The sequence below is a fragment of the Lactuca serriola genome, chromosome 8 (assembly GCF_051521515.1).
Source record: "Lactuca serriola cultivar US96UC23 chromosome 8, Lser_US96UC23_V15, whole genome shotgun sequence".
Lineage (NCBI taxonomy): Eukaryota > Viridiplantae > Streptophyta > Magnoliopsida > Asterales > Asteraceae > Lactuca > Lactuca serriola.
In genome coordinates this window covers 174,644,934-174,667,358 of record NC_136415.1, presented here as the reverse complement: position 1 = coordinate 174,667,358, position 22,425 = coordinate 174,644,934, and positions in this window count along the sequence as shown.

Below are 22,425 nucleotides of genomic sequence, written 5' to 3'. Positions count from 1 at the left end.
CTTCATCCTCCATCACAGCTTTACTTTTAGATAGGAGGGCCAACGAACCAAGACTAGAAACGACGTTCTTCTCTTGCAGCACAATCTTCTCTTGGGACTTGAGAATACCCACTAGTTTCGCCAAAGAGTATGATTTAAACTGCTCATGGGCTTTGACTGTGGAAACCAATGCTCTCCATTCAGACCTCAGTCCATTCAAGAAAGTAACCTTCTGTTCGATAAGCTTCCTTTCAATATCGTGTTTGATCATCTTGATGAGAAGATGATTGAAGCGATCGAACGTCTGGGTCACCGTTTCTTCGGCCCCTTTCCTGAATTCTCCAAACTCAGATAAAAGCAAAGTTTGTATAGAATGTTCAAGATCCTCGTCTGTAGAGTACAGTTCACGAAGTCTATCCCAAACTTCCTTTGCCGTCGTGCATGAGCTGACCAACCTGAATGTGTCGGACTGAAGGGCGAATCTGATCAACCTTAACGCCTTAATATTGCACTGGAATTTGTCCTTTTCATCTTGTGCAATATCCTTCACGTCCTTTAGCAGATCATTGTACTCCTTTTGTGTCTTAATGATTCTGGACGTTGCAGTGTGAGAAAACGGTCCATTGATGATGGCTTCCCATATGAGGTACCCATTATCCTCCGATCCAATCACGTAGTCTTCAAAGTGATGCGCCCATACTTCATAGTCATGGGTGTATAAGATTGGAATCTTTGTCGTCGAACCGATGCTGTTGGAAATATTAATAGGGTTTGATTGCGTCGCGTCCATTATGATCGTAAAAACCTGTTCAAAGATCAGACTTGTAATAAAGCAGATTAGGGCAAAACAATAAATATCAAGATACGTCAATAAAGAGATGATGGCTCAATAAATATTGATAATTGCGGAAAAACCCTAATGGAAATCTTTTTCACAGAAAAGATGTGTATCGATTACACAGCCTCCTGCTCTGATACCAATTGAGGAGATTAAAAACAACCTTTAATCTACGAAGATCGATTAGATCTTGAACAAGTATGTAAATATAAAACTGTATGAACACAATGATAAGAACAAGACAAGATAGAATCAAACGTGTCGAATGATTAAACAAAATCCTCAGAAGAGCTCGATTAGGAACATCAACTGTAGAGGATTGATAGGTTACAAGAACGATTAAAGAAACCTGTTATGCTCTAGATGAATCGCTATTTCGTTAATCTCTAAATCGTTAGCCTAATATGCATGCAAGCGTAAACTTATATACAAAACATAAAAGGCTCTCGGTTGGACAGGCCCAAACCGGATTACAAAATAACTTATACTATCGAGCCTAAAAGACGTAATCTTCAAAATAATCTTCAACCCAACAGAAACCATGCCCTAGAATGCTAGATCTGAAATATGAAGCTTTGGGGTAGCTTAAAAATGTATGGACACAAAAAGGATTGAAGGTACTCGACGAGTCCCATAGCCAACTCGACGAGTCGGGTAGCGTTTACCCATTTTTCAGATTCTGAGTGATTTCGGTGGAGGATTAGAGTTTTCGTCCTACAAGGGTTTTCGGTCTTCTGGATATTAAGGAAGTCGACGAGTTCCCCAGGTGACTCGACGAGTTGAAGAGTTACTCAGGTAACTCGGTGAGTTGTTGGATGGACTCGACAAGTTGAGGTCAACATGGACTATTGACCTCGACTGTTGACCTTGACTTTGACTAGGGTTGACTTTAAGGATATTAATGGTATTTCGGGATGGTGACAAGTTAGTCACATGATGATTATAGGCAGTTGAGTTGGAGCTTTGCGTGAGATTTATCTAATCTTATGTTGTTAGTCCAGCATAGAAGAGAGGTGAGTCTCCTTGCCATACCAACGGGTCGAAGGCACCAAGGACGACCCATTTTATGATATGTGGTACACTCGTTGATGTAGATATACATGGGATGATAGTTAGTTATGCTTAGTGTTATGCTAGCTATATATATGATACTTGCAGGGAAGACCATGGGGTGACCCCATGGCACTTTTATGTAGGACCATGTGGGGGAGCCCATGGATTTTCAAGTAAAGACCATAGGAGGAGCCCATGACACTTGGATGTAAGACCATGTAGGGGATCCCATGGCTTTCCAGCTAAAGACCATGGGGGAGTCCATGGCACTTAGGTGTAAGACCATGTGGGGGAGCCTATGGCATCTTGGATTAAGACTTTAGGAGGAGCCCACAGCATCCTTATATGCTCGGTTGTGGTTTATGTAGCTTTTATAACCAATATGGTTATGTGATTATGTGGATTGTGTGGGATGTGCTCTGGGGAACTCACAAAGCATTAGCTTACTGTTTGTTGATTGTCTCTGGTACTTCTAAGCCAGAAGGCAAGGGCAAGGTCTGATATTGCAGCATGGACTCTCACAAGCGTTTTTCTTTTGGGACACTCTAATATTTGAAATAAAGTTTGTGATGTATGAATTTTAAAACAATTGTTCTTGAGATTATATTGATAAGTGGAAATGTTTTGATAGCTCAAAAATGAAAATTTTCTTTTAAAAATTGGGTAGTTATAAGTTGGTATCAGAGCCTTGGTTTGAGGGATTTAGGTACACACCAGGGTGTGTCAGGACTCAAACTAAGGAAATGGTAAAGTTGTTTTAACAAATAAAAGTTAAAAACTTTTTAGATTGAGAAAAGGAGAGTGTAATGCGCGCGATCAGCCGAGCCAAGTAAGTAGTTCCCCCAGTATGTTAACCATGTTATACTGATATGTGAGTTATGATAATCATATGAACCTTGCTATGTGTATGCTTTCAAAATTGTGTACGGTTAGGGTCTTATAGCCTCATAATTATTGATTTGGCCTTATTTCCGGTTCCTTGTCTATTTGTGGTCTTAGGGTAGAGTCTATTGTTCGAAAGTCTATTTGATCCTATTCTGTGTATAATTTGCATGCATAAGGCAACCTAGTATGACTGAGTTTTGGTTTGATATGGATGGAGGAAATGTTAGGTTAGCCTAGGATTTGAGATATGTGGTAGTATGTGAGATATGAATTGTTTTGGGATGAGTTAGAGTTATCAGGTAGATCCTTGGGGAAGGTACAGATACGTGTCGAAGGCAATATTGGGCCCATACTACTGAAAGCACAGGACCTGTATCCAAACCAATGTTAGATCTGGATGCTCTAAGGAGGACCGCCGTAGGAGGATCCCCTCTATGGAAATCCTGATCATTATGTTTTATGGTATTGCAGAGCGGTATGGTCGTGACACGAGTTGGAGCAGGGGGGTCAGGACCGGAATCTGGATCTAGGGCTGGGTTATGTGACACTACCGAGCCCATTGACGATAAGCTACATGAGCTTATTGCAGCAAAGGTTACGAGTTTCATCCTTAACGCTACCCCATTTATCTTTGGGACGGTCAGGGAGGGTATGATGTGTTGGATTAGTGTCTAAGTCCATAACTATTTTGGTATGTACTTGACCCGATGGTGCATGGTCCTTTTGGGTTGCCTTCACCAAAGCAACATGATAGGATGAATTATGGAGAGAAAGGATTAAATATGATTTATTAATATATTATGATAATAATATATTAAAGGAGAAATCATATTGTTTAATTAATATTAGTCAAGAATTAATAAGAATTAAGTTTGTGGCTAAAAGAGATTAATTAAACTTAAGGGACTGGAACTGTAATTATAAGATAATTGCAATTGGGCTATGGATTGCCTTATATTATAAGGTTGGACGAATTCTATGGGGAAACCCATTAGAAATCGTCCAAGGCCATTAAGGAAAGGAGTCCATGGGTTGCTTAGGGCTTAAGCATCCAAATTAGGCTTTCCTTGTTAGATAACCCTAATAGCCTCACTATATATAGAACCCTTATGCTCCAAAAAACGTGGTGAACAAATGGTCTAGGGTTTCCACACATTTTTGAGAGCCTCCTTCTCTTCTCCTCTTCATCCTCTTGCTCTTGGTGTTTGTGAACCATTAGAGGAGTGACATTTGTGACTCTAAGCTTTCTAAAGTCAATACAAGAAGGATTTGAGATTGTTATTGCTACATAACAATCAAGGTATGATCTAAACCCTTATTTATATGTTATATTGATTATCATATACTAGATCTAGGGTTTATAGTCTTGGATAACTTGCATGTACAATAGAGAAACCTAGATCCAAGCATTAGGGTTTGTATGAGCATATAGGATGTTCTTATGGCAAACCCATCAGTGGTATCAGAGCCTTGATTGGTTTCTATTGTATTGATGCATTATGTTACTGAAAATCGAATTATGGCTTACTTTTCGACCTGACTCGGCGAGTCACTACTTGGACTCGGCGAGTGAGCCCTACTCGGCGAGTTCCAAAGTGTGACTCAGCGTGTCTGAGCGTCAGACAGAGGAAATTTCGGATTTTGTTGCTGTTTTGCTTAAGGATAACTACCATATTCGTTTTAAACCTATAAAATACGAATTTTATTATTTCTTAAAGAATATCCTTCCCAAAACGAAAGATAATTACCAATTGATTAGATAATAACTTCCTTATGTGATAAAGATTGGATTATTTGTATTAATTGGGTAACTTATTTTGCAAGAAATTGAAATTAGCTCAAATATAGATAATGATGAAATTAATTGTTTAATTTATATTATTTGTTATTTGATCCTTGTGTTATGAAAAGTTTCAATTTTTCCCCTTTAGGTTTTATAGTTTAAATTTAAACTCAAAAGTTTAGTTTTGAAATTTAAATAGTTGAAACCCTAATGTTTTGAAAAGGTTTCAAAACTTGCCCTCAAGTTTTGAAATTTAAATTTTGATTAAAAGTTTAATTTTGATGTATATTTAAATTCTAAACCTAAATGCTTTGAAATGTTTCTAAACTTGCCCTCAAGTTTTGGAATTAAAAAGTTGATTAAAAGGTTTAATTTAAGAACGTTAAATTCTAAAACCCTAGTATTGTTTTGAAAAGTTCAAATCACACCCTTATGGTTTTATTAATTAATTAAGGTGTATAATTGAAAGAGGTTTAATAAATCCATAAAATTTTGGTATATATAACATTAAAAGTCTAACATTATATATATATATATATATATATATATATATATATATATATATATATATGTATAAATAAAAGTCGGTCTTACCGTTAGTAGGCCTCAATAATGAAGCTGGTCTATAAGGGGTGTTTAAGGAAATTGCCTATAAAATGGCGATTGAATGGGTATCCACTCTTACCCACCACACTCTTGACTAGTGGAGGGTCGTTTGCCGAACGGGTAGGATAGGACAAAACCTTCCATTATAAGTATAATGAAGTACAAAAGTAACTAAATGTTTTACAAATTCCCAATCTTAGTTACTTAGGGAAAAGTGAATTGATGCAATTCCATTAAATTACACTTTGTGCCCTTGCGAAGACGTTAGTGGAGCATCTGTGGTTAACCGGCACACTAACTGGTTCTAAGCAAAGGTAGCAAAGGGTGACTCAATGTTTTTCATAGTTCGGTGGAGTGTGTGTGGTTTACCGGCACATCGAATAGGTGACTGTAACATGTGAGGGCACCATGTAAGTTTGCATGGTTATTCACACCCGCATTGTGATCCTCGGCATCCCAGTCACAAACTAGAGGGGCATATCGAGATTTAAACATGCCATTGAAAAGTTCAATGAATCTCAAAGGATCTAGGAGTTTTCATAGATTTAAAACTTAAATTTTTTTTTTCGTTTTTCATGATGGAAATTAGTGAATCGTCATTCACTTACCTTCAAATATTCTGCAACTAGATTATGGCATCCCTTTTCTAGGTTGTAGCGTATTGTGTTGGGTCATAGCCTTAATATCTCATTTGGGTGATTTATTAAGGACTCAATCAATCAACTAACTTGAATTCGTTTTCTCCCGTTTTGTAGATGTCAAAGTATGACAACTATGGTCTTCCCAAATCCCGTGGAACAAGCATTCCACATGAAGATGATATTCCATGATTCGATCGAGGAACAAGAAATCATACTTCACTTCCTACACCTTCTCCAATTATTCTCCCTAACCCACAAGTTCAAAGAATTGAAAAGTTCAAACTCACTCAAGCCCTTTTGGCAAGTAAACATAACGAAGGAAATTCAGTGTGTGCACACGTCCTAGAGATGAAGTCACACATTGATAGGTTAAAAATGTTGGGATCTGTTGTCTGTGAGGAGATGATTGTTGATTGGGTTCTTCAGTCACTTCCTAACTCATATAGTGAGTTCGTAAGAGAGTACTATATGATGAACTGCGACGTGACCCTTATAGATCTCACCTATATGCTTATTGTTGCTGAATCAACAATGGTTTGGCGCAATGGAAAAGCAAAGTTGATTGGTGAAAAGTTTGATCATAAGAGAAAGGCATTGTCTGAAGTAGTTCCATGTCCTGTTCCAAAAGAGTCAATTTGCTTTTATTGCCAAGAGAAGGGGCATTAGAGACAAAGCTGCCCTATTTACCTAAGAGATCTAAGAGATGGGAGAGTCAAAACGTGTGGCTCTACTTTAGGTAAAATCCATTGACTAACTCTTTTAAGCTCTTATTCTAGATTCTTAATACATAATGTGATAAGATTATAATTGATGTTTTGTAGGATCGAAGAAAAGAAAGGAAGCTTAAGGGAAGAAGTGAGCAGAATCCAACCGTGAAGAAATGGATTTTGATCGCATTACCTGAAGATTGGATTCTTGAGCTACTACTTAGAGTTAGAATTAGAAATATGTATTAGCATAGTTTTTCAATGAATTGCATTGTAAGGACAAATTTTTTTCCGCAATAAAATAAATTTTGATTTTATATTATTTACTTATCGTTGAAATGGCATGCATGAAAATTGATGTTTGAGGGTTTCTAATATTAGCAATAATGGATTTGATTCTTAATTATGTTGTTTGTGGAAATGTCGAGAATTTACCAAATAGGGAGAGTTTTTCATCGCCCAAGTTTCAATTGGACAGAAACTTGGAATCATGCAACTTGGTTGCACGATGAATGAGAAATTTCATATTTGGAAATTAGACTAATTCATTAACAAAGTGTCAAGTAAAGGACTAGGAGATCGAGTACAAAAAGTTGTGTGTTGATCAAGTCCACCATAAGAGTAACAAAGATATTCGTCATGATTTTCTAAAGGTTTAGTAAATATGATTATACTTATAAGATGAAGTGCAATTCTGAATTGATTGAAAAAGTTTAAATCAATAGCAGAACGAATAAGAAGAATCAAGTAGGCAGAAAGATAAAAGTTTCTCCATTCTAAAAGAATGGAGAGTACCTTTTATGCTTTATGATAATTCTTAATGATTAAGAACCATATCTCAATTGATCCTCTAAATGATTCTTAGTACAATTACATGTCTAAGAAGAGGAATCAACAATTGAAGAAATGGTTAAATCAAGAAATCAATCATACCTCGTTCCAAAACAAGTCTTAGAGTTAAGATTGTGAAATTGAGTGATAAGTATTAAGAAGGTTTATAACATTCAGCAAATGTGGAAAGTTGTGATGTCTTGGATAAGACAAAGACCAACTAGGACCAATTTATGAAGTGTTTTGATAAAAAACTACACTAACTCTTGAATATTTGTTTGTCAAGAAATGTTTATTGACAAGAGAATCTTATATGTCAAGGAGTCAGTGGGAGTCTTAATGGTCTTGAAAGGTTTCAAGAACAAATCAAAATAAACCTTATCGATCATCACTAGCACACGAGTTGAGGTTTACAACCTATCGTGTTGAAACTATATTGTTTCTGTGCCATTCCAATTGAGTTAATTATGCATGTGAGTTCTATGAGTTCTCATTTGAACGCATAAAGGGCAGGCACCTTGATCAATGGAACGTACATTAATAGGAAAGGGTGAGCTGCTTAACTACTTGGAAGACATGGTGGGTAGCTGTGTTACCATAAGGCAAGAAGTCAAGATTAAGAAAGTTTGATCCATATGAGTTTGAATTTGTCGTAAACTTTGGTTTTGACAAATTCACATGGATAGGAACACATACACCATTAAAATCTAAGTGTCATAAGATTCCCTCCTTCATGAAAATGACTGTGAGGAAATGCTTTCACTAAGAGAGATTTTAAAAAGATAGTGACTGTGAAAATTGGATTCTCGAATTCGATTATGGTTACGGTATCCCTTTCCATGATTCGAATTGTGACATTTGGCAATTAGGCTGAATTCTTTAGACACACATATGAGCTATCTAAGGGAAATGTGTATAAGCTTAGATAAAGGATTATCAAAGCATTAGGTATTAGAAACATGAACTTAAGAAATTCAATAAGTATGGTTTTTCTGGAAGTTAACCTGGTTTCTGAATAGATGTCAAAGCTAGTGGGAGCATAAGTGTTATGTTTATAATAATTATCATGATAGTGGGAGCATAAATGTTATGATTGCATGATTATTATGGAAATTATTGCAAGTTAGCAATATTAATTATAGAAAAACAAAAGTCATACTTTGCAAAGTTGTAAAGGAAACATAGTGTGTTCTCAAATTTCGATTATGATTACGACATTCCTCTTCATAGTTCGAACTGTGAGAACGTAGCACATAAAATATTACAGCAGAAGATTGATAAAGTATCAAATCTTTATGTAAGACATTATGCATCGTGTCCCATACACTTCCGGTATAGGATAGATTGCAAATGCTATAATATTTGACCCATCTAAAATTTTCCAAATGTCTAGCGCATTTAGAGGGAAAAAGGACAAGAATCGGTTTTGACTAAGATAATTAAACAACTATCAAAGGACAATCCAAAGTTCGCCTAGGATTGGTCGCTTATGAGTGGTTGGAAGTATAGTATTGGATGGACCATATCGACGTTATTATGAATAGATAAGATTCTATTGAGAATGAGTTTTCATATGGTAAGTATGGAAAGTTTTCCATATTGGGAATTGAATATTGAAAATCTACGTCTAGATTAGAAACTTTTATTCAAAAGGATGTTCAAAGGTATGTACTTTGAGTGAGAGACATCATATCTAAGGAATTGTCTTGTAACAATATCCGATAGAGGACTTTGTAATTTCATTGGAAATAGTCATTGTGACTATAGTACAGTGTGTAACAACCCGAAATTTCATATGACTTCTTGTAACTCAAATTGTAATCCAATTCGATCAACCAAACGCCGTTTCCAAATCCATTTCCGATTTCGTCGTTAAATTAAGTCATTAACATATATCGACCTAAAATGACTTAATGGGTGTCATAATGCCATTAGGAACCATTCTAATACCCCATAATAGTTATCGGAATAATTCTAGAATCGACCATATCGGGTTACGGCAACTTGGTCGGGTGCGACCAAAAGCCCCGCCTAACGCCGGTATCGGGTAGAATTCCGTCGTGTCCAATTCCCGAGCACTATATAAGTGATTCAAAGCTTTCATTTGAAGATTTTGGCCATTTCTTCCATAAACACTTCCAACCTCTCTCCTCATCCAAAATCAAAGGTCCAAAAACAAAGAATTAAGGCTCCAAATCAAAGAGGTAACATCCCTAACTTGTTATGTAACCTCTTTAGCCTTCAATTTGATGTTTAAATTGAGTTTTAGGACCTAGAACATGTGTTTACGGCCAATGATCAAGCTTGGGCCGTAAACACCTAAAAATGGGGTTTTTAAGCCAATTAACCCTTCCAAATCATTGTTGGGACTTAGATACGACCTTAAGGCTTGCAAATCGGGACTTGAAACATTTAAAACATGAATTTTGAGGGAAAAAAGAGAGTTTACGGCCAAGGCTTGTTCTTGGGCCGTAAACTCCTCAAACATGGGGATTTAACACCTTAAAACATGTCAAAATGCCTTGTAACTCAACCAATATCCTTGTGGTAAATCCTAGATTCATCTAAAAATAGTTTGGAGGTTTATAACACATCAAAATACCACATATACGAGTTTACGGCCTAGGATCATACCCTTTGGCTGTAAACTCATAAATCTATGTCAAATGATGCCTCTAATTCAACCCAAAGGCTTGGAAAAATTTCTAGAATCACATGTGATTGTTTAACGTGTCAAAAGCTGATTATTCATGAGCATAGGAGAGTTTAAGGCCACAGAACAATCTTCTAGGCTATAAACTCCTAAAATGATGTTATATGGTGCCCAAAATTGATACCAAACCTTGGAAAATTAATTAGAATCACATGTGATTGCTCCTTGTGCCTCAAATCAGTTTTTCTTCGTCCTAGGAGAGTTTACGGCTGTAAACTCCAAGTTTACAGCCGTGAACTCCCTTTTAAATGGTATAAATCCAAACAAATTAATCCAAAGCATTTTAGAAGTTCATTCCAACAATCCCCATGTCCATTCAAGCCATTAAACCCTCAAAATCACACCAACGTGAGTTTACGGCCGTAAACTCATGTATGTGTGTGTTATGTGGCCGTAAACTCCATAAAATGTTTACTACTGGGGAGTAAACTCAATTCCTAATTCCCTAGTGCCATAATATGTCCAAAAATGTCACCCGGGTCACTCCAAACGCTCGTTTTGAGGTGTTTAACCTCGTTGGAGTGTAATGTTCCATATGATTAGTAATTGTAAATCTAATTAGTTATATATGGACATTATTACAATTTACATAGGGACATCGTGAGTAATCAAGCCCCGAACCAACGTCTAATATCTAAACCCGTCGCATTTCCGAGTCTGGTGAGTTCATACCCCTACCCTTTTTCACTGTTTTCAGGGGGAACACAAGCAAAGTACAAGGGTTTCTTGTACTCAAAAACTTGTTTTTCATGTGTGTGTTTCATACTTTATATGCTTTTAATACTGATTGATACAACTGATAACCATTCGAGCATGCAGATCACGTAAACATTTATTTGTGAAATGAGTTTTATAAACTGTTATCTTTTATATATTTCACAAATGTTTTCCCACATTTTATCAGTTAAAAGCATGACAATAAAACACAAGAACAATATAATTTGTACACTGTCTTGTCCTCGGTAACATTCCACATAGATACACGAATGGAGGATTATCATATTATTACAAGTAAATTTGTTATTCCTGTATGATTGGAGACACGTCCTCGGCGAACACTCCACAGAGATATGCGAGTGGAGGACTACACCCGTAACCAGAATCTGTGGGATTTAGAGAGCGTGACTTGAGTGTGTAGATCTATACGGGGCTGACTACCCCACACCTGGCTGCTAGCTACAGTCGAACCGATATGGTTCAAGGGTGACGAAAGTCATAAGGAATGTGGACTACTTATTGCCACAGGTTAAGGCCATCGTATGGTTATGGAACTCGCAATTAGGATAACAGAGATTTACTTATAGTAATAATGAACAACTTTATATATCTTTTACATTGATAACCCACATTCAGGAAAGTATAGGAGTTTCCTGGGAAACCTTGTACAGAACCAGATTTATTAGAATACATCATTTACATCTTTTACAAACAGTAACCAACATTCAGGAAAGCATGGGGCTTTCCTGGGGAACATTTACATAACTAGAAAAGGGTAACAAACTAGATAACCTTACATCTTTTACAATTGGTAATATACAATCAGGAAAGTATGGGACTTTCCTGGGAATCCATTGGTACATAACCAGAACAGTATAAGAAAACAGATAACATAAATGTACATTTTTCACAAGGGTAAACATGTTTTCAGTGTACAACTTTACTTTACATATTGTGAAATAACAATCAACTATTTTAAGAAAATATGGGATTTTCTTGGCGTGCATAACATTTTCATAAACAGAAATGAAATATGGACATTTTCACAAAACAAAAACCACTTATGAACTCACCAGCATTATGCTGATTTTCAAACCGCTTGTGTTCTCAGGTCAACGTTAGAACAGGTACCGAAGATCCTTTTTGCTTGAAGACGGAGTACTCAGAAGACTCGTTTCATTTTGTTCATATATATATATATATATATATATATATATATATATACTATGTATCACAACTGTACAACTTTACTTTTGAAACAATTGCAAAACTTTTCTATATGTAATGTAATGGTTGTTCTACTTTACTTACTATGTATATTGGATTTGATACTCAACGTGGAGTCAACCCCAGAAATGTTTCCGCCTTTGGTTTTCGGGGTGTGACAGATTGGTATCAGAGCCCTTGTTTATAGTGAATAAAGTATACCAGACCTTACATGGTATAAAACTATAAACACTAAAGGGCCTAAGTGCTCTAAAATAAAAATATCTTCAAACTACAAGTATTTTCAAAAGTATACAAGTATACCGAACCGTCGAAATCCGTAACTTTAAGTAGAACAAAACATAAGTAAATGGGTGTTGTGTACTGCAGTTAAACCTGGGCAATTATGTAGTCGTGTCTAGGATCAATATAGCCTGGCCAACTATATTCATTCGAGACACGACCAACATGTGTTTGGGAGTAATTGTGGTATGTGACATGCCTAAAACTTACCCTAATACCACAAACATCGAGCCAGTGTAGTAGCGAATCATGAAATACTATGGGAGTATTTCTCGAGCCAAATTCTTTGTAAGAATCCTCGTTCACGTATAGATCCTCGATCATTCCATTAGCGATAGTTTAACTGCTTCAATAACTCTTTCCTGCTTTATCGCTTATTTGGAATATATATCTGTCATATCTCTCGATTCAATTCAGAGGACTTATCATCCTATCTTTCTTGATCTTATTAGATCAAAATGCCTCACAGAAAGAGACCCAGCTCAAAGACCAACAACCCTCCGCCACCACCTCCTCCTAAAATTGATCCCGTGTTATTCCAAACAGCTGTTACCACCGCGGTGGCAGCTGCCATGTCCCAATTGAACACCGGTGGTTCCGGTGGTTCAGGAGGTGGTACTCAAGACCAAGAAAACAATCAGGGACATCGAAAAGAGGGTTCCTATAAAGATTTCATGAATGCAAAACCAACATCCTTTGATGGCACTGGAGGTGTCATTTCCCTATCCCGATGGTTCGAGAAAATCGAATCCATCTTCGAAATCTGTGCATGTGATGAGTTCGATAAAGTCAAATTTGCAGCCTGTACCTTCAATAATAAAGCCTTGACTTGGTGGAATAGCTGAGTCAAATCCTTGACCCTACTCGTAGCCAATGCCATGGGCTGGAACGCCATGAAAGAACTCCTCCTTGCCAAATACTGTCCCCGTGGTGAATGCAGAAGCTAGAGCATGAGCTCTGGAACCTAAAGATGAAAGGTTCCGACATTTATGCATACACTTCCCGATTCGATGATCTTGCCCTTCTCTGTCCTGGTTTGGTCACTCCTGAAAGCAAAAAGATCGAGAGGTTTATATGGGGGTTAACTAATCCAACCAAAGGTCATGTCTTAGTTGCTCGCCCGGACACATATGATAGTGCTAAGACTTTAGCCCAAGCCATAATTGATCACAGTGATGATGTCGAGGAAACCGCCACCGCCCCTGAGTCGACTAAAAGCAGTGGTGAGAAAAGAAAATTTTGGAAGAAGAAGAAGGGTCAATCTTCTCAAGGCTCCTCCAAAAGACAACAAACAGTAGCAGTCCATGCTGCTACTACCCCCGTTGCTGTTGCTTCTGTCGCGGGATCCACAATTCCAACTCCTACCAGCCAGTATGCTGGTAATCTTCCCCTCTGTGACAAGTGAAAATATCACCACAACCCTGGCCCCTGTCGAGAACTATCATGTACCAATTGTGGTAAGAAGGGGCACACGGTCCGATTCTGCAAGGCTCCAGCTCAATCGGCCAATCAATCTTCTGGAACAGGCGTCGATCAAGCCTGTTACAACTGTGGTGAAGCTGGGCACTTTAAAAGGAACTGCCCCAAAAAGTCTACTGCTGATAACACAGGAAGGGTCCTCGCCATGGGACGGGAGGAAGCGGTCGCCGATCCCACTGTTGTCTCGGGTACGTTCCTTCTCGAGAACTCATATGCTAATATTCTTTTCAATTCGGGTGCTGAGAGGAGCTTTATTAGTCATGCATTCAAACATAACCTAAAACATAATTTCCAAACTTTAACCGAAACGTTTACCGTCGAGATGGCTAACGGTGAGAAGGAAAGCGCTAACTAGGTATTCGTAGGTTGTACCCTTACCCTTAACGACCATTCGTTTCTTATCGATCCCATGCCAGTATCCATAAAGAGTTTTGATGTCATCATTGGCATGGATTGGTTGAGTCCCAATCATGCGGATATCCTTTGTTTTGAAAAATCCATCCGTCTCAACCTTCCTTCGGGTCAAACTCTCGTAATCTATGGCGACAAACTTAGTTCCAACCTTCGTATCATTTCCAGCATCAAAGCTCAGAAACTCCTGCGAAAGGAGTGTATTGCATTCTTGGCCCATGTAATTAACGAGAAACAGCAAGTTAAAGACCTCGCGAGCATCCCTGAAGTCTGTAACTTTCCTGATGTGTTTCCAGAAGAGCTTCCAGGAATCCCTCCCGAGCGTCAGGTCGAGTTCCGTATTGACCTAATTCCTGGAGCTACTCCCGTAGCGAAGTCTCCGTATCGCTTAGCTCCAGCAGAGATGCAGGAGTTATCCAGTCAACTTAACGAGTTGCTCAGTAAAGGATTCACTAGACCGAGTTCCTCACCCTGGGGAGCTCCGATACTGTTTGTCAAGAAGAAAGATGGATCTTTTTGTATGTGTATCGATTATCGCGAGCTGAACAAGTTGACTGTCAAAAACCGATATCCTCTTCCGCGAATAGATGACCTCTTCGATCAACTCCAGGGAGCCAGTTACTTCTCCAAGATAGACCTTCGATCAGGGTACCATCAGCTACGAGTTCATGAAAGTGATGTGTCCAAAACAGCTTTCAGGACTCGATATGGACACTACGAGTTCGTAGTGATGCCCTTTGGTCTAACCAACGCACCGGCGGTGTTCATGGATCTGATGAACCGGGTGTGTCGCCCTTATCTAGACAAGTTTGTCATTGGGTTCATTGATTACATACTCGTCTATTCCCGAAGCCAAGAAGACCACAAACAACACTTGAGGCTAGTGTTGGAGACCCTACGATCCGAGAAGTTGTACGCGAAATTTTCCAGATGCGAGTTCTGGATTCGGAAGGTAACTTTCCTTGGTCATGTGGTAAGCGAGGAGGGTATTCATGTAGATCCTTCCAAGATAAAGGCGATAGAGAATTGGTCAGCACCGAAGACACCCACAGAAATCCGGCAATTCTTGGGTCTCGCTGGCTATTATCAGAGATTCATCCAGAAGTTTTCCAGAATTGCCAAACCTCTAACCACTCTAACATAGAAAGGTGTACCCTTTTGTTGGAGTGATAAACAAGAAACCGCATTCCAGACGCTGAAGAAAGCCTTGTGCAGCGCGCGTGTTCTGTCCCTACTCGAAGGGACAGAGGACTTCGTTGTCTACTGCGATGCGTGTAATCAAGGCTTAGGTTGTGTGCTTATGCAAAGGGGAAAAGTAATTGCTTACGCTTCTAGACAGTTGAAAGCTCATGAAGTCAACTATACCACACACGACTTGGAACTAGGAGCCGTAGTCTTTGCGTTGAAGATTTGGAGACATTACCTCTACGGAACCAAGTGCACGATCTTCACTGATCACAAGAGCCTGCAACACATCTTTGATCAGAAAGAATTGAACATGAGACAACGGCGATGGGTAGAACTACTCAATGATTATGAGTGTGAAATCTGTTACCATCCCGGCAAGCCCAATGTGGTAGCAGATGCCCTTAGCCGAAAGGAGAGTGCAGGCCGTAAAGTGAAGAACCAGACGATGACCATCCATTCCAACCTACCCATACAAATCCGAGAAGCCCAATTAGAAGTCCTCAAACCCGAGAACAAGTTGATCGAAGCCCTAAGAGGAATGGAAAAGAAACTTGAGATCAGAAGTGATGGAGTCCACTATTTCATGGATCGGATCTGGATTCCCAAGTCCGGAGGATTCAGAGAGATAGTTATGGAGGAAGCGCACAGAACCAAATACTCTGTTCACCCAAGCTCTGACAAGATGTACTTAGATCTCAAGAAACAATACTGGTGGCCAAACATGATAGCCGAGAAAGCTACATTCGTGGGCAAGTGTCTGACTTGCGCCAAGGTTAAAGTTGAGCACCAGAAACCCTCGGGTCTGCTCCAACAGCCCGAGATCCCCGAGTGGAAATGGGAGATGATTACCATGGATTTCATCACCAAACTACCCAACTGTTCGAGTGGGTACGATACCATTTGGGTGATTGTCGATCGTTTGACAAAGTCCGCTCACTTCATTCCGATCAAGGAATCATACAAGATGGAAAGACTCGCACGAATCTACATCCAAGAGGTAGTCCGACTGCACGGTGTACCTGCGTCCATTATCTCTGATCGAGATAGCAGGTTTACCTCCCGATATTGGCAGTCTCTCCAGAAAGCTCTTGGAACTAAACTAGACATGAGCATGAGGTATCATCCTCAGACCGATGGACAAAGTGAGAGAACAATCCAAACCCTAGAGGACATGCTTAGACCATGTGTCATTGATTTTGGAAAGTTGTGGGACACACAACTACCTTTGATTGAATTCTCGTACAACAACAGTTATCACACCAGCATTAGGGCTGCCCCGTTTGAAGCCCTATACGGTCGCAAATTGCAGATCCCCTCTGTGCTGGGCCGAGGTGGGGGATACACAGCTAGCCAAGAGTCGAGTCCCGGACAGTGCTCTCACTGGTCTTGAAATCATCCGTGAAACCACCGAGAAGATCATCCAAATCCGAGAACGACTGAAAGCTTCACGTGATCGCCAATAGAGTTACGTTGATAACCGTCGGAAACCACTGGAATTCCAGGTTGGAGACCATTTTCTGTTGAAGGTCTCGCCCTGGAAAGGCACTATACGCTTTGGTAAGCATGGGAAACTTAATCCGAGGCACATTGGACCTTTCGAGATCCTCGCTAGGATTGGTCCGGTAGCCTATAAACTTCGTTTACCTCACGAGCTCAGTAACATCCATCCCGTCTTCCATGTTTCAAATCTCAAGAAGTGCCTATCTGATGAAACCCTAGTGATTCCGTTAGACGAGATCGAGATCGATGAAAACCTCAACTTGGTGGAGGAACCAATCAAAATCATGGATCGAGAAGTCAAACGTATGAAACAAAATCGCATCCCGTTAGTGAAGGTTCGCTGGAATACCAAGCGATGACCGGAGTTCACTTGGGAGCGAGAAGATTCGATGAGACAGAAGTATCCACAACTCTTTCTAGATCCATGATTTGTATTTTGTTTTGTATCTTGTCTTGAATTTCAGGACGAAATTCCCTCTAACGGGGGGGTAATGTAACAACCCTAAATTTCATATCACTTCTTGTAACTCAAATTGTAATCCAATTCGATCAACCAAACGCCGTTTCCAAATCCGTTTCCGATTTCGTCGTTAAATTAAGTCATTAACATATATCAACCTAAAATGACTTAATGGGTGTCATAATGCCATTAGGAACCATTCTAATACCCCATAATAGTTATCGGAATAATTCTAGAATCGACCATATCCGGTTATGGCAACTTGGTCGGGTGCGACCAAAAGCTCCGCCTAACGCCGGTATCAGGTAGAATTCCGTCGTGTCCAATTCCTGAGCACTATATAAGTGATTCAAAGCTTTCATTTGAAGCTTTTGGCCATTTCTTCCATAAACACTTCCAACCTCTCTCCTCATCCAAAATCAAAGGTCCAAAAACAAAGAATTAAGGCTCCAAATCAAAGAGGTAACATCCCTAACTTGTTATCTAACCTCTTTAGCTTTCAATTTGATGTTTAAATTGAGTTTTAGGACCTAGAACATGTGTTTACGGCCAAGGATCAAGCTTGGGCCATAAACACCTAAAATGGGGTTTTTAAACCAATTAACCCTTCCAAATCATTGTTGGGACTTAGATACGACCTTAAGGCTTGCAAATCGGGACTTGAAACATTTAAAACATGGATTTTGAGGGACAAAAGAGAGTTTACGGCCAAGGCTTGTTCTTGGGTCGTAAACTCCTCAAACATGGGGATTTAACACCTTAAAACATGTCAAAATGCCTTGTAACTCAACCAATAGCCTTGTGGTAAATCCTAGATTCATCTAAAAATAGTTTGGAGGTTTATAACACATCAAAATACCACATATAGGAGTTTACGGCCTAGGAACATACCCTTTGGCCATAAACTCATAAATTTATGTCAAATGATGCCCCTAATTCACCCCAAAGGCTTGGAAAAATTTCTAGAATCACATGTGATTGTTTTAAGTGTCAAAAGTTGATTATTCATGAGCATAGGAGAGTTTACGGCCATAGAACATGCTTCTAGGCCGTAAACTCCTAAAATGATGTTATATGGTGCCCAAAATTGATACCAAACCTTGGAAAATTAATTAGAATCACATGTGATTGCTCCTTGTGCCTCAAATCAATTTTTCTTCATCCTAGGAGAGTTTACGGCTGTAAACTCCAAGTTTACAGCCGTGAACTCCCTTTTAAATGGTATAAATCCAAACAAATTAATCCAAGGCATTTTAGAAGTCCATTCCAACAATCCCCATGTCCATTCAAGCCATTAAACCCTCAAAATCACACCAACGTGAGTTTACGGCCGTAAACTCATGTATGTGTGTGTTATGTGGCTGCAAACTCCATAAAATGTTTACTCTTGGGGAGTAAACTCAATTCCTAAGTCCCTAGTGCCATAATACGTCCGAAAATGTCACCCGGGTCACTCCAAACGCTCGTTTTGAGGTGTTTAACCTCGTTGGAGTGTAATGTTCCATATGACTAGTAATTGTAAATGTAATTAGTTATACATGGACTACATAGGGACATCGTGAGTAATTCAGCCCCAAACCAACGTCTAATATCCAAAACCGTCGCATTTCCGAGTCTGGTGAGTTCATACCCCTACCATTTTTCACTGTTTTCAGGGGGGAACACAAGCAAAGTACAAGGGTTTCTTGTACTCAAAAACTTGTTTTTCATGTGTGTGTTTCATACTTTATATGCTTTTAATACTGATTGATACAACTGATAACCATTCGAGCATGCAGATCACGTAAACATTTATTTGTGAAATGAGTTTTATAAACTGTTATGTTTTATATATTTCACAAATGTTTTCCCACATTTTATCAGTTAAAAGCATGACAATAGAACACATGAACAATATAATTTGTACATTGTCTTGTCCTCGGTAACATTCCACATAGATACACGAATGGAGGATTATCATATTATTACTAGTAAATTTGTTATTCCTGTATGATTGGAGACACGTCCTCGGCGAACACTCCACAGAGATACGCGAGTGGAGGACTACACCCGTAACCAGAATCTCTGGGATTTAGAGAGCGTGACTTGAGTGTATAGATCTATACGGGGCTGACTACCCCACACCTGGCTGCTAGCTACAGTTGAACCGATATGGTTCAAGGGTGACGAAAGTCATAAGGAATGTGGACTACTTATTGCCACAGGTTAAGTCCATCGTATGGTTATGGAACTCACAATTAGGATAACAGAGATTTACTTATAGTAATAATGAACAACTTTATATATCTTTTACATTGATAACCCACATTCAGGAAAGTATAGGAGTTTCCTGGGAAACCTTGTACAGAACCAGATTTATTAGAATACATCATTTACATCTTTTACAAACAGTAACCAACATTCAGGAAAGCATGGGGCTTTCCTGGGGAACATTTACATAACTAGAAAAGGGTAACAAACTAGATAACCTTACATCTTTTACAATTGGTAATAGACAATCAGGAAAGTATGGGACTTTTCTGGGAATCCATTGGTACATAACTAGAACAGTATAAGAAAACAGATAACATAAATGTACATTTTTCACAAGGGTAAACATGTTTTCAGTGTACAACTTTACTTTATATATTGTGAAATAACAATCAACTATTTTAAGAAAATATGGGATTTTCTTGGCGTGCATAACATTTTCAGAAACAGCAAGGAAATATGGACATTTTCACAAAACAAAAACCACTTATGAACTCACCAGCGTATGCTGATTTTCAAACCGCTTGTGTTCTCAGGTCAATGTTAGAACAGGTACCAAAGATCCTTTTTGCTTGAAGACGGAGTACTCAGAAGACTCGTTTCATTTTGTTCATATATATATATATATATATATATATATATATATATATATAAATATATATATATATATATATATATATATATATATATAAATATATATATGTATATATATATATATATATATATATATACTATGTATCACAACTGTACAACTTTACTTTTGAAACAATTGTAAAACTTTTCTATATATAATGTAATGGTTGTTCTACTTTACTTAGTATGTACATTGGATTTGATACTCAACGTGGAGTCAACCGCGGAAATGGTTCCGCCTTCGGTTTTCGGGGTGTGACACAGTGACGTTACAAAAGGATCATTGCATAAAATGTTAGAATCTAGCATATTCCATCAGTGGCAAGAATTTGATATTCTATCACTCGTGAAAAGGATTGGGAGTTGTGAAATGAGTATGATTGGAAATGTGTTCATTTGATCTATTTCACAAAGTAAGAACCATAGGTAAACATTGTGTGCATGCTAAGAGCATGGGATAAGTGTTGTAATAATTCAAGTAAAAAGTTGATTACCCGAAACAACAAATAATGAGTAATCGAAATGGTGATAAATAAAAAGTGTTTTATTTATGTTCAAAGGTTTGAGGCCATATGAGATTAGTATTATCCTTGTGTTTCACTTTTCATGTTTTGACTTCCTGAATAATTTAATTGGTTTAGAACAGTCAAATTATTCGAACGGGCCACAGTCGTTCATATGTTGGAAGTAGGTATGAATAAAGTCTATTGTTAATTGGTGTGTGGATTGTCTAAAGAGTATTAGACATAAGCAAATGTTTGTTGCAATGTTCATGAGTGCTTATGAATATGATTTGAGCATTGGATTAAACCGATGTTCACTTGGATCACTTCATGGATTGTTATCACGAGTGATTGGTGAGACGATAACATCTTATATTCTTGAAACCGAGATGTGTGAGTTGTATCTTGCAAATCGGTTGCACATTGATAATATGTAAACGCACCAGTAACTTGGTGTCATAAAACATATTGTTATGTGTGATTCGGTCAGTAAGTGCAAGCGAGCATTGAATCAAAGTTTATCCGTTCCTTTTATCCAAAGTAGGATAAAAGCGATATCTTTGGGCCCCTTGATGATTTACTGATGTCTAACGTAAATGCTCGGCCGGGCTAGGGCTAATTTGATTTGTTCAATTAGTCAGTCGTCATAAATCGGAAGTCGAGAAATAATACAGAGAGAATGATTAGAAATCATGTCTCATACGATATCTAGAATGGAGGAATATATGATCCCTTATCTAAAGGACACACGTATTTGATAGGATCAGAGTTGACAGCGGCTTTGGAAAGCTTCGATTGCAGATCAGGATCTGAAGTCATATGCATAATAGTTATTAGACTTATCCAAGTGGGAGACTATTAGATTAGTGTCATTGTCCATAACTATTTTGGTATGTACTTGACCCGATGGTGCATGGTTCTTTTGGGTTACCTTCACAAAAGCAACTTGATAGGATGAATTATGGAGAGAAAGGATTAAATATGATTTATTAATATATTATGAGAATAATATATTAAAGGAGAAATCATATTGTCTAATTAATATTAGTCAAGAATTAATAAGAATTAAGTTTGTGGCTAAAAGAGATTAATTAAACTTAAGGGACTGGAATTGTAATTATAAGATAATTGCAATTGGGCTATGGATTGCCTTATATTATAAGGTTGGACGAATTCTATGGGGAAACCCATTAGAAATCGTCCAAGGCCTTTAAGGAAAGGAGTCCATGGGTTGCTTAGGGCTTAAGCATCCAAATTAGGGTTTCCTTGTTAGATAACCCTAATAGCCTCACTATATATAGAACCCTTATGCTCCACAAACGTGGTGAACAAATGGTCTAGGGTTTCCACACGTTTTTGAGAGCCTCCTTCTCTTCTCCTCTTCATCCCCTTGCTCTTGGTGTTTGTGAACCATTAGAGGAGTGACATTTGTGACTCTAAGCTTTCTAAAGTCAATACAAGAAGGATTTGAGATTGTTATTGCTACATAACAATCAAGGTATGATCTAAACCCTTATTTATATGTTATATTGATTATCATATACTAGATCTAGGGTTTATAGTCTTGGATAACTTGCATGTACAATAGAGAAACCTAGATCCAAGCATTAGGGTTTGTATGAGCACATAGGATGTTCTTATGGCTAAAACCCATCATGATGGAGATCACGCAGGAGAGGCTTAGGGCATATAGAGCCGAGATTGCTGCAAGCCAAGTCGGGGCCCAAACTCTCTCATTC